Genomic DNA, 13,231 nt, shown 5'->3' on the forward strand with positions numbered 1-13,231 from the left:
CACTTATAATCCTTTGTATTTTTGCATTGTCTCTTGTAATCTCTCCTTTTTCATTTCTAATTTTGCTGATTTGATTCTTCTCTTTTTTTTTTTTTTTTGTTTCTTTCATTTCTTTCTGCTTGGATCTTTATGATTTCTTTCCTTCTACTAATTTTGGGGTTTTATTGTTCTTCTTTTCCCAGTTGTTTTAGATGTAAAGTTGCTGCTGCTGCTAAGTCACTTCAGTCGTGTCTGAATCTGTGCGACCCCATAGATGGCAGCCCACCAGGCTCCTCCGTCCCTGGGATTCTCTAGGCAAGAATACTGGAGTGGGTTGCCATTACCTTCTCCAATGCATGCATGCATGCCGAGTCGCTTCAGTTGTATCCGACTCTGTGCGACCCCGTGGACAGCAGCCCACCAGGCTCCTCTGTCCATGGAATTCTCTAGGCAAGAACACTGGAGTGGCTGCCGTTTCCTTCTCCTGGTGTAAAGTTAAGTTGTCTGTTGGATGTTTTTCTTGTTTCTTGGGGTAGGATTGTATTGTGATAAACTTCCCTCCTAGAACTGCTTTTGCTGCATCCCATAGATTTTGAGTTGTCCTGTTTTCATTGTTATTTGTTTCTAGAAATTTTTTGATTTCTCTTTTGATTTCTTCAATAACCTTTTGGTTATTTAGAAACATGTTGTTTAATCTCCATGTATTTGTGTTTCTTACACTTTTTTCCTTGTAATTGATGTCTAGTCTCATAGCATTGTGGTCAGAGAAGATGCTTGATATGATTTCAATTTTCTTAAATTTACTGATGTTTGATTTGTGATCCAAGATGTGGTCTATCCTGGAGAATGTTCCATGTCCACTTGAGAAGAAGGTGTATTCTTCTGCATTTGGATGAAACGTCCTGAAGATAACAACGAGATCTGTCTCATCTAATGTTTCATTTAAGACTTGTGTTTCCTTATTAATTTTATGTTTTGATGATCTGTCCATTGGTATAAGTGGGGTGTTCAAGTCTCCTACTATTATTGTGTTACTGTCAATTTCTCCTTTTATGTCTGTTAATTTTTGTCTTATGTATTGAAGTGCTCCTATGTTGGGTGCATAGATATTTGCAATTGTTAGGTCTTCCTCTTGGATTGATCCCTTGATCATTATGTAGTGTCCTTCCTTATCTGTTGTAAACTTCTTTATTTTAAGGTCTGTTTTATCTGGTATGAGGATTGCTACTCCAGCATTCTTTTGCTTCCCATTTGCATAGAATATAATTTTCTGTCCTCTCAGTTTCAGTCTATATGTGTCTTGAGGTCTGAAGTGGGTTTCTTGTAGACAGCATATATATGGGTCTTGTTTTTGTATTCATTCAGCCAGTCTGTGTCTTTTGGTCAGAGCATTTAATCCATTTACATTTAAAGTAATTATTGATATATATATTCCTATTGTCATTTTCTTGGAGAAGGCAATGGAGAGTCGGGCACAACCGAGCAACTGAAGTTGCTTTCAATTTTCACTTTCATGCATTGGAGAAGGAAATGGCAACCCACTCTAGTATTCTTGCCTGGAGAATCCCAGGGATGGAGGAGCCTGGTGGGCTGCCATCTATAGGGTCACACAGAGTTGGACATGACTGACGTGACTTAGCAGCAGCAGCATTGCCATTTTCTTAATTGTTTGGGGTTGTTTTTGTAGATCTTTTTTTTTTTATGTTTTATTTCTTGGCTATATAAGCCCCTTTAACATTTGTTGTAAAGCTGGTTTGGTGGTACTGAGTTTTCTTAGCTTTTGCTTGTCTGAAAAGCTTTTTATTTCTCCATCAATTTTGAATGAGATCCTTGCCAGGTACGGTAATCTTGGTTGTAGATTTTTCCTTTTCAGTACTTTAAATATATCCTGCCATTCCCTTCTGGCCTGAAGCGTTTCTGCTGAAAGATCCGCTGTTAAGTGTATGGGGTTTCCCTTGTATGTTACTTGTTGCTTATCCCTTGCTGCTTTTAATGTTCTTTCTTTGTGTTTAGTCTTTGTTAGTTTGATTAACGTGTGTCATAGCATGTTTCTCCTTGGGTGTATTCTGTATGGGACTCTTTGTGCCTCTTGGACTTGACTATTTCCTTTTCCATGTTGGGGAAATTTTCAATTATAATCTCTTCAAAAATGTTCTCATACCCTTTCTTTTTCTCTTCTTCTTCTGGGACCCCTATAATTCGAATGTTGGTGCGTTTGATATGGTTCCAGAGGTCTCTGAGCCTGTCCCCAGCTCTTTTCATTCTTTTTACTTTATTCTGCTCTTCAGAAGTTATTTCCACCATTTTGTCTTCCAGCCCACTGATTCATTCTTCTGCTTCATATATTCTGCTATTGATTCCTTCCAGAGTATTTTTAATTTCAGTAATTATCTTGTTTGTCTCTTTATATTTATTCTGTAATTCTTCCAGGTCTTTGTTAATTGATTCTTGCAATTTCTCCATTTTGTTTTCAAAGTTTTTGATCATCTTTACTATCATTATTGTGAATTCTTTTTCAGGCAGTTTGCCTGTTTCCTCTTCATTTATTTGGACTTGTGTGTTTCTAGTTTGTTCCTTCATTTGTGCAGTATTTCTATGCCTTTTCATTATTTTTTTTTAAGTTATTGTGTTTGAGGTCTCCTTTCCCAGGCTTCAAGGAAAGTTGAATTCTTTCCCTGAAGAAGGTTGAATTCTTTCTTCCTTTTGGTTTCTGCCCTCCTAAGATTGGTCCAGTGGTTTGTGTGAGCTTCATATAGGGTGAGATTTGTGCTGAATTTTTGTGTGTTTATTTTTCCTCTGATGGGCAAGACTAAGTGAGGTGATAAATCTGTTTGCTGATGATTGGGTTTGAATTTTTGTTTTGTTTCTTGTTTAGATGAGGCGTCCTGCACTGGTGGTTAGGTGATGCAGGGTCTTGTATTCAAGTGGTCTCCTTTGTGTGAGTTCTCACTATTTGATACTGCTTAGGGGTGGTTCTCTGGTAGTCTAGGGTCTTGGAGTCAGTGCTCCTACTCCAAAGGCTTGATCTCTGTTCAGGAATGAAGATTCCACAAGTGGTTTATTATGGCATTAAGTGAGATTAAAACAAATATCCAAAAATGAGAAACCAAAGATGAACCCCAGACAAATGGCATTACAAAATCAGGCAAATGATAATTAAAATAATGGAATATACACATATACACACATGAGGAAAGTAAAAACAGTCCAACAAAAAGAAAGTACAGTAGATTGATCTGGCAAACAAAGGAAATCAAAAATTATATTTACCAGTTAAGAATGAAACTAACTTAAGCACAAACTGGAAAACAAAACTAAAGTAAAGTGCCAGGTGGGGAATAAAACAATGAAAACAAAACGAACAAATATGTTGAGAGGAAAGGAAAGAAAGAAAAGAAAAAGAATAGATATGCAAAGTTAAATAGAGGTAGATGAACAAGATTTATATACTTTAAAGATTAGCTGCAAAGGGAAAAAACAATAGGAAATGCAAACAAAGGAATAAATGTAGAAAAAATATAATAGGTTTTAAAAAAATTAAAAATTAAAATTATAAAAAAGAGAAAAGAAAAAAAAAAACAGAAGAAAAAAGGAAAACTCCACAGAACTGCAAAAGTCCAATGTAGAGGCTGAGGTTTATAACAATAGAAAGTGTGACTGAATATACACATATACATATATACCCATCATCAAAATCAAAATAGTCCAACAAAAATAAAGCACAATAGATTGACCCAGTGAACAAAGGAAACCCAGAATTATATCTATCAGAACAAAACTAATTAAAGCACAAACTGGAAGACAAAACTAAAGCAAGGTGCCAATTGGAGAATAAAGCAATGAAAATAAAACTAACAAATATGTTGAGAGGAAAGGAGAGAAAGAAAAGAAAGAAAGAATAGATATGCAAAATTAAGTAGAGCTAGATCTATATATGTTAAACATTAACTGCAAGGGAAAAAAAACAGTAGGAAAAACAAACAAAGGAATAAATGTAGGAAAAATAATAGTAAGTTTAAAAAATTAAAATTAAAGAGAAAGCAAAAAAAAAAAAAAAGAAAACTCCATAGAACTGCAAAAGCCCAACATCAAGGTAGAGGTGTATGACAACAATAAAAAATGTGACTGAGGAAAAAAAAAGCTCAAAAGCTTAATTTGACTTCTTAGTACCCACTCCAGTGTTCTTGCCTAGAGAATCCCAGGGATGGGGGAGCCTGGTGGGCTGCCATCTATGAGGTCGCACAGAGTCGGACACGACTGAAGCGACTTAGCAGCAGCAGCAGCAGTACCAATTAAATCTACAAGTGCAACAGAGCAGGGAAAAGGAAAAGAAAAAAAGAAAAAAAATCCAAAAGAATCTACAGAACAAATCAAAAAATAAGAATAATGTTTTTCTTGAGTCACTGCTGTCAGAGTCCTTTCCCTCCCTGGGAATCACCAGTCTACCTTACCCCTCTAGGATGCTCTCTCAACACTGTACTGGTCTCTGGACCTGCTGTGGGGGCTGCTCAGATTCTAATCTGGTCCTACTCCTGTGTGTTCTTGTCTCCAATGTCCGCAGCTATCAAAGCTAGTGTGTTTTCTTTTGTGGGAGTTCTCAGTAGCCTTTTGTATATTCCGTAGACACAGAGTCTACCTAGTTGATCATGTGCATTCAATCTGCAGCTTATACAGCTGGTAGCAAGGTTTGGGGTCTTCTTCCTTAGCCACACTGCCCCTAGGTTTCAATTGTGGTTTTATTTCCGCCTCTACATGTGGGTTGTCCACTGGGGTTCAGCTCCTGAGGCTGCCCTGGAGGGCTTGGGTTTGCCCCTGTGAGGGCCAGGTGTGGAGGTGGTGCAGCTGCCTGGGTCTTGGGGGTTCTGGCAGCACCAGGTACTCAGGGGGTTTGGTGGCTAGGGCAGCAGGAAATATAGTGCTCTAGAAGGGTATTGCGACCAGTATTGGCCAATACGCTCCAGTCTTCTTGTCTGGAGAACCCACCTCCCTGACAGAGAAGCCTGGCAGGCCACAGTCTACAGGGTGGCAGAGTCGGACACGATTGAAGCGACCCAGTGTGCATAGATGCAAGACTTTTTTTGCCTGTGGTAGCTCTGCCCCAGTGAGAGTTGAGCGTGAAGGTCGCACAGCTGCTTGGCTTGCAGGGACCCTGGCAGCGCCAATTGTGCAGGGACACAGACTGCCTTTGCCAGAGTTACGGTCCTATCACAGTCTTTTTTCCAGCCTCTTGTAGCTGGCGATCAGAAGGCCTCTTTGGCCAATCTTTCTCTGTAACTCTGCCCATCCAGGCACTTAAAGGGCTCCCTTGCCTGGGGTCCTTCTCTGTTGTTCCACATGTCAGGCATATAGAGGGGCCTCCCTGGCTGGGGTCCTACTCTGTAGTTCAGTGGATCAGTCACTAAAAGGTGCACCCTGGATGTGGTCCTACTCTGTATTTCAGTGCGTCAGGCATTTGATGGACCAGCCTCTCTGTTGTTCAGTGGCCGATGCTGGCTTGTGGGGTGAGTGAGGCTATGGTGATGGCTCCACCCCCTACACGTGACTCAGCAATATCACCTTGCTTCCTTTGCTGCCTGGCTTTCCTCCACCAGCATTTTCCACCGTGATCTCTGTCACATCCCCCCAATCCATTTCTCTGCAGTCAACAGCAGCGGTTGCCCTGGGATTGCTCCACAGTCCCTAAACTCCAGCTCCCAGCTGCTGTGCCTTCTAGGAGGCCAGTGTTCCTGTCTGGGGTATGTATGGCAAGGACTATCTAATTCTTATTCCATTTAGGCTGCCAAAGATCAGCTGTTTCACTCTCAGCCTTAAATGTTTCTCGTCTGATTCAGACAATTGCCCCGCTGTGGGGAATGGACCCCTGTTTCTGTTCCCCCACCTACTGAGGTCAGGTCCAGTCCTACTAACACTCTTGTTTTTCCCCCTAGATCATTCGTCCTACTGACTTTTGCGTGGTTCTATATATTCTTTTCCACTGGTCAGGTACTCCTGTCCCTTCTCAGCTTGTATTCTGCATGCACTTCTGTGTCTGAAGGTGTATTCCTGATGTATCCGTGGAGAGACATGTACTCCACATCCACCTGTTCCTCTGCCATCTTGTTCTTCTCTCTGTGTTCTTTTTGATGATAGCTGCTCTGACAGGTGTTAGGTGATATGTCATTGTAGTTTTGATTTATATTTCTTGGGTGATTAGTGATGTTGAACATCTTTTCATGTGCTTGTTGGCCATCTGCATTTCTACTTTGGAAAAATGTCTCTTCAATTCTGCCCATTTTTAAATTGAGTTGTTTGTTCTTTTTTTAAAAAATTAATTAATTACTTTATAGCTGTGCTGGGTCTTTGTTGCTGTGCACAGACTCTAACTGTGGCGAGCTGGGGCTATTCTCTATTTGCAGTGAGTGGGGACTATTCTCTAGTTGAGGCACACAAGCCCTAGAGCACATGGGCATCAGTAATTGTGGCACATGGGCTTATTTGCCACGTGGTATGTGGAATCTTCTAGACCAGGGATTGAACCTGTGTCCCCTCCATTGGAAGGCTGATTGTTAACCACTGGACCTCCAGGGAAGTCCTGTTTGTTCTTTTGATGTTGAATTGTATGAACTGTATATGTGTTGGATATTAATCCCTTATTGGTCATACTATTTGCAAATATATTCTCCCATTCAGTAGGTTGTCTTTTCATTTTGTTTATGGTTTTCTTTGCTGTGCAAAATCTTTTAAGTTTAATTAGATCCCATTTGTCTATTTTTTACTTTTGTTCCTCTAGGAGGCAGACCAAAACATTTTTCTGGGATTTTTTCAGAGTATTCTGCCTATGATTTCTTCTAGTAGTTTTATAGTTTCTGGTCTTATATTTAGGTCTGTAATCCATTTTGTGTCTATTTTTGCATATGGCATTAAGGATTGTTGTAATTTCTTTCATTTACATGTAGATGCCGAATTTTTCTAGCACCACTTACTGAAGAGACCATCTTTTATCCATTATATATACTTGCCTCATTTGTCATAGATTAGGTGACCATAGGTACATGGATTTATCCCTGGGCTTTCTATCCTGTTCCATTGATCTATATTTTGGTTTTTGTGACAGTACCATGCTGTCTTGATGACTTTAGCTTTGTAGTATATTCTGAAGTCAGGGAACCTGATTCCTCTAGCTTCATTTTTCTTTTTCAAGCTTGCTTGGGCTATTTGGGGTCTTTTGTGTTTCCATACAAATTCTACATTTTTTTGTCTAATTCTGTGAAAACTGCCACTGGTAATTTGATAGGGATTGTACTGAATCTGTAGATTGCTTTGGGTAATATAGTCATTTTCACAATATTGATTTCTTTCAGTCTAAAAACATGGTATGTCTCTCCATGTTTATGTCATCTTTGATTTCTTTCATCAGTATCCTATATCTTTTTCTGAGTAGAAGTCTTTTGTCTCCTTATATAGTTTTATTCTTAGGTATTTTATTCTATTTTGTTGCAGTGGTAGATGGGATTGTTACTTTAATTTTCTGATCTTTTATTGTCAGTGTATAGGAATGCATGAGATTGCTGTGTATTAATTTTGTATCCTGCAACTTTACCAAATTCATTGATAAGCTCTAGTGGTTTTCTGGTGGCCTTTTAAGAATTTTCTATGTATAGTATCATGTCATTTGCAAACAGTGACACTTTTACTTCTTTTCCAATTTAGACTCCTTTTATTTCATTTTCTTCTCTGATTGCTGTGGCTAGGACTTCCAAAACTATGTTGAATAACAGTGGTGAGAATGGATATCCATGTCTTGTTCCTGATCTTAGAGGAAATGCTTTCAATTTTTCACCACTGAGAATGATGTTTGCTGTGGGTTTGTCATATATGGCCTTTATTATGTTGAGGTAGGTTCTCTTTACATCCACTTTCTAGAAAGTTTTATCATAAATGGGTACTGAATTTTGTCAAAAAACTTTTTCTGCATCTATTGAGACGATCATATGGTTTTGTCCTTTAATTTGTTAATATGGTGTATCACATTGATTAATTTACATATATTGAAGAATCTTTGCCTCCCTGGGATAAATCCCATTTGATCATGGTGTATGATCATCTTGATGTATTATTAGATTCTGTTTGCTAGTATCTTGTTGAGGATTTTTGTGTCTATGTTCACTAGTGCTATTGGCCTCTAATTTTCTCTTTTTGTAATATCTTTGTCTGGTTTTGGGTAATGGTAGCCTCATAGAGTGAGTTGGGACTGTTCTTCCCCTCTGCAGTTTTTTGGAAGAGTTTGAAGATAGGTGTTATCTGTTCGGTAAAGAAGACTTGATAGGATTTACTTGTAAATCTGTCAAGTCCTGAACTTTTGTTTGTTGGAAGATTTTAAATCACAGTTTCAATTTCAGTGCTTGTGACTGGTCTGTTCACATTTTCAGTTTCTTCCAGTTCAGTCTAGGAAGGTTGTACCTTTCTAAGAATTCGTCCATTTCTTCCAGGTTGTCCATTTTATTGGCATATAGTTTCTTGTAGTAGTCTCTAATGATCCTTTGTATTTCTGTAGTGTCGGTTGTAACTTTTCCTTTCTCATTTCTAATTTTATTGATTTGAGTCCTCCCTTTTTTTCTTCTTGAGTCTGGCTAAAAGTTTATCAATTTTGTTTATCTTTCAGAGAACCAGCTTTTGGTTTCATTGATCTTTGCTATTGTTTTCTTTATTTCTATTTCATTTATTTCTGCTCTGATCATCATGATTTCTTTCCTTCTACTAACTTATTTTTGTTGCTGTTTTTTTTTCTTTTTCTTCCCACTAGTTGTTTTAGGTGTAAGTTTAGGTTGTTTGAGATATTTTTTGTTCCTTGAGGTGGGAACTTAGAACTGCTTTTGCTGCATCCCATATGTTTTGGGTCATCGTGTTTTTGTTGTCATTTGTTCCTAGGTATTTTTTAATTTTGTCTTTGGTTTCTTCAGTGATCAATTGGTTATTAGTAGCATATTGTTTAGTCTCTGTATGTTTGTGTTTTTTTTTTTATAGTTTTTCTTTTGTGTAATTGATTTCTAATCACATAGCATTGTGGTCAGAAAGGATGCTTGATACAATTTCAGTTTACTTAAATTTACCAAGGCTTGATTTGTGACCCAAGATGTGATCTATCCTGGAGAATTTTCTGTTGTGCACTTAAGAAGAAGAAAATGTATTCTGCTGCTTTTGGATGAAATGTCCTATAAATAGCAGTTCAGTCTCTCTGGTCTAATGTTTCATTTAAGGCTTGTGTTTTCTTATTGATTTTTTGGATGATCTGTCCATTGGTTTCATTCTGTGTTCCATTCTGAGAATGAGTTTGTAAGTCCAATTTGTTTATAAGCCCAACAGAGTTAGCCTAGGTATTAAACACTATCGGTTATATAGTACTGTATTGTAATAGGTTTATAATACTTTTTGCACAAATAGGACATAAAAAAACAAACACAAAAATAAACATTTAAAATCTTATAGTAAAGTTCCTTGAAAAATAGGGTAGTACAGTCAACAGCTAGCATACAGGGGCTGGCATTGAGTGAAGAGGCAAGAAAAGTTACTGATTAGAGGAGGCAGAGGAGGTGGAAGATGTTATAGATGAAGGATCATTGGCAATAGGAGACAGAGGGCAAACTGCAACTTCACTCGTGCCTGACGTTGATGCCACAGGTTCTGGTTCCTTGCTGGATTCAATTATATCTACCCTCTTGAAAGAACAATCCAGTGATGTCTGGGTATTCACTTTTTGTTTCTCATCATAGATGACACCGCTGCACTGGATTGCATTCTGAATGGTTGCTGCAACTTTCATGTACTATTCTAGGTTTGGCTTCTGTGCCTCAAAAACTAACAGTGCCTCCTCAAATAAGGGAAATCCCCTTGCCATTTCCTGCGCTGTGAATCTCTTCAGGTCCTCAGTTACTTCTTCCTCTGGTTGCTGCACTCTCTCAATTATTTTCACTTTTGTTTCCATCATTATTGCTTGGCACTTCTTAGCAGTGCCAGCTTCATCACCCCGGCTTTTATGCTTGTTTCCAGACAGACATCCTGAGCTTGAAATAAAGATATTGTACTATACTCTATGAAGTACTGTACAGTAAAGTACACAGAAACACAGCCACGTGTGGAGGATGCATGCGTGTGACAGTGTATGCCAGACATGTGAACTAACAATGTAATTGGACATGTGAACACATAATCACATCTTTTAAAGTTTGCAACTTGAAGGTTTGTAAGTAGGGGACTTATAGTAATCGTGCACCTGGACCTGCTGTGCGAGCTATGTAGGCAGCTCAGACTCTGGTCTGGCCCTACTCTAATGTGTATGGGCCCACAGAGCCCACAGCTACTAAAGTCAGAGACGTGATAGGCAGTTTGACAAGTGTTGTGGTGACCCAAGCTCTGCTCTGGATATTGAGTGGGGCCTTCTCTTTGCTCTGTGGTTGACACTGTCCTGTCAGTGGCAGAGTCTGCTCCCCAGTTGTTGGAGTAAGGGCCCCCAGATCTGCTTCTTAGCCGTGTGTCTCATCTGTGGTGTGAGGTAGGCAGGGTTGGAGCACTTCCACTGGGAGGGAAGCTACTGAGTATTTCTCCTTTGGAGCTGTTCACCTGTGCATGTGGTCTGTTGTGTCACGTTTCACCTGTTGTGCAAGCTCTCAGATTACGCTGATGTTGGCACTGCTCTTGGCTCCACCGTAACTGTGGGTATGCTAGCAGTTGGCCCTAGTGTGTCTCAGATGTTGCTTTCACCAGTCACCAGAGAAGATCCGCTGAAGTCAAGTCCCAGGATTGTGGTAATCGTGGATCTGTTGTGGGTGTTATGGGGGCAGCTCAGACTTTAGCCTGGCCCAGCCCCCATGTGTATGGGCCCACAAAGGCTACAGCAGCTAAAGCTAGGTCTGCCTTGGCTGTGAGAGCACTTGTCCATTCAGATGTTTTGTAGGTGCTAACTTTTTACCAAGCTGGTTGTGGGAGTGTCAGTTTATGGTTTGAGCAGCTGTGAGGAGAGATTTCAGATTGTCTTCCTTAGTTGTATGGCCTGTGGGGCTCATCTTTGGTTTTAGCCCCATCTCTACATGTGGACCACCCACAGGGGCCTGCTTCCAAGGCTGGCCTGGAGCACTTGGGTCTGCCCCAGTGAGGACAGAGCATGGAGGTGGCATGGCTGCCAGCTGTGGGAGCCCTGGTGGTGACAGGTGCATGGGGCAATCAGTGTCTGTGAGAGATCTGGTCCTGTCAGTGATGAGGTGTGTGGGAAAGCCAGTAGCCATGGACACGAGAGATCTGGCCCTAGGAAAGGTGGGAACCTTTCCTAGATCCCACTACCAGCACAAGATGGCCAGCCCTGGTGGGGGCCACTTGTAGTGCCCAACAGCAGGTGCGTGCGGGCCAGCCCAGGCCGAGCTCATGGTTTTCTATTTTATTTGGTTAATTATGGTCTGTAATCAATATTTATTTAATTTTCTTTTTGTCTGCACCAAGTGGCTTATGGGATCTTAGTTTCCTGAGCAGGATTCAAACCCAGCCCTCCTGTAGTGGAAACATGGGGTCCTAACCACTGGACCACCAGGGAATCTCCATGTAGTCATATTTATTTTGATGTTTATATTGTCACATTTAGACAGTGGGAGCCCCTTCAAACTGGCTTCTGGATCCTTTTGACATATCTCTATCATTCTTTGAACATTTTCTTACTTTATCATGCAACATGTATCGGGAGCATCTTGTATTTTCTGGCAACCAATCCTAGAATCATCCATTTTTCCAAAATGCCCTGGTTTAATTTGCTGGAGTATGGTATTTAGAAGCCATTATGTAAGATCTCAACTGACATCCTTTTGAAACTTACTACTTCTCTTCTGTGTTTTTGATGGACTTCCCTGGTAGCTTGGTAAAGCGTCTGCCTACAATGTGGGAGACCCGGGTTCAATCCCTGGAAGATCCCCTGGAGAAGGAACAGCAATCTACTCCAGTATTTTTGCCTGGAAAATCCCATGGACCGAGGAGCCTGGTGGGCTACAATCCATGGGGTCGCAAAGAGTCAGACACGACTGAGCGACTTCTGTGTGTATGTAAGTTCTCAGTGTGGTAAGTGTGTTCATTGCTGTTGGGGTGTTACTATTTCCATGTCTTTTCAAAGGACAGGGAGGCCTGGCATGCTGCGATTCATGGGGTCACAAAGAGTCGGACACAACTGAGCGACTGATCTGATCTGATATATATAACATGTATAATATATAATGTGCATATAATATACATCTATTTTTTGGTATCTATATACAAGATAAAACTATGAGTTCACACTAATACCTCCAATTCCAGTTAAATGCCCAACTCTGTAGAATTCATTTTAGTTTTCTTCCTTCCCACTCTCTGTAACTTCCTTCTCTAGTAGTGAGAAATCTGTCTCCCATTATTCTTAATATAGGAAACACTTGCAGTATTAATTCTTCCTCTCTTAACTTGGCGTGGACATAGGACAGTAATCATGCGGCATGAAGACAGTAGAGCTTTGTTTGATAGTTTACCTGCACTTGATAGTTTAATCTTTGAAAGTATCAAATGGAGTAGCATCTTTAATTTTACATTTGTAGGTATTTATACTATGTTATAATTGTCAAGAGAAGCAAAATCAGTGAACATGAGTAGCAGAGGAGGGGGTGAATGCATCTTCACTTACACTGGTTTTACCACTTAAAATATTCAATCTCCCAGTGGCATGTGTGGTACAGTAGGAGATTATAAGCTCAACTGGTTTATATAAATACAATCTATAATTTATAGTCCATGCTGCTGCTGCTGCTGCTGCTAAGTCGCTTCAGTTGTGTCCGACTCTGTGCGACCCCATAGACGGCAGCCCATCAGGCTCCACTGTCCCTGGGATTCTCCAGGCAAGAACACTGGAGTGGGTTGCCATTTCCTTCTCCAATGCATGAAAGTGAAAGGTGAAAGTAAAGTCGCTCAGTTGTGTCTGACTCTTAGCGACCCCATGGACTGCGGCCCACCAGGCTCCTCCATCCATGGGACTTTCCAGGCAAGAGTGCTGGAGTGGGGTGCCATTGCTTTCTCCCTTTACCTCCCTAGCACTTATTTATTTTATAATTGAAAGTTTGTGTCTTTTGACCGCTTTTATTCAATTCCACCTCCTTCCACTTCTGCCTCTGGTTAACCATAAAATCTGATCTCTTTTTCTAAGTTTGTTTGTTTTTGAAGTATATTCGATCTGTAACACTATGTAAGTTCCTAGTATACAACATAGTGTTTT

The sequence above is a fragment of the Bison bison genome, unplaced genomic scaffold, assembly GCF_000754665.1.
Source record: "Bison bison bison isolate TAMUID 2011002044 unplaced genomic scaffold, Bison_UMD1.0 scf7180017864298, whole genome shotgun sequence".
In the NCBI taxonomy this organism is placed as follows: Eukaryota; Metazoa; Chordata; class Mammalia; order Artiodactyla; family Bovidae; genus Bison; species Bison bison.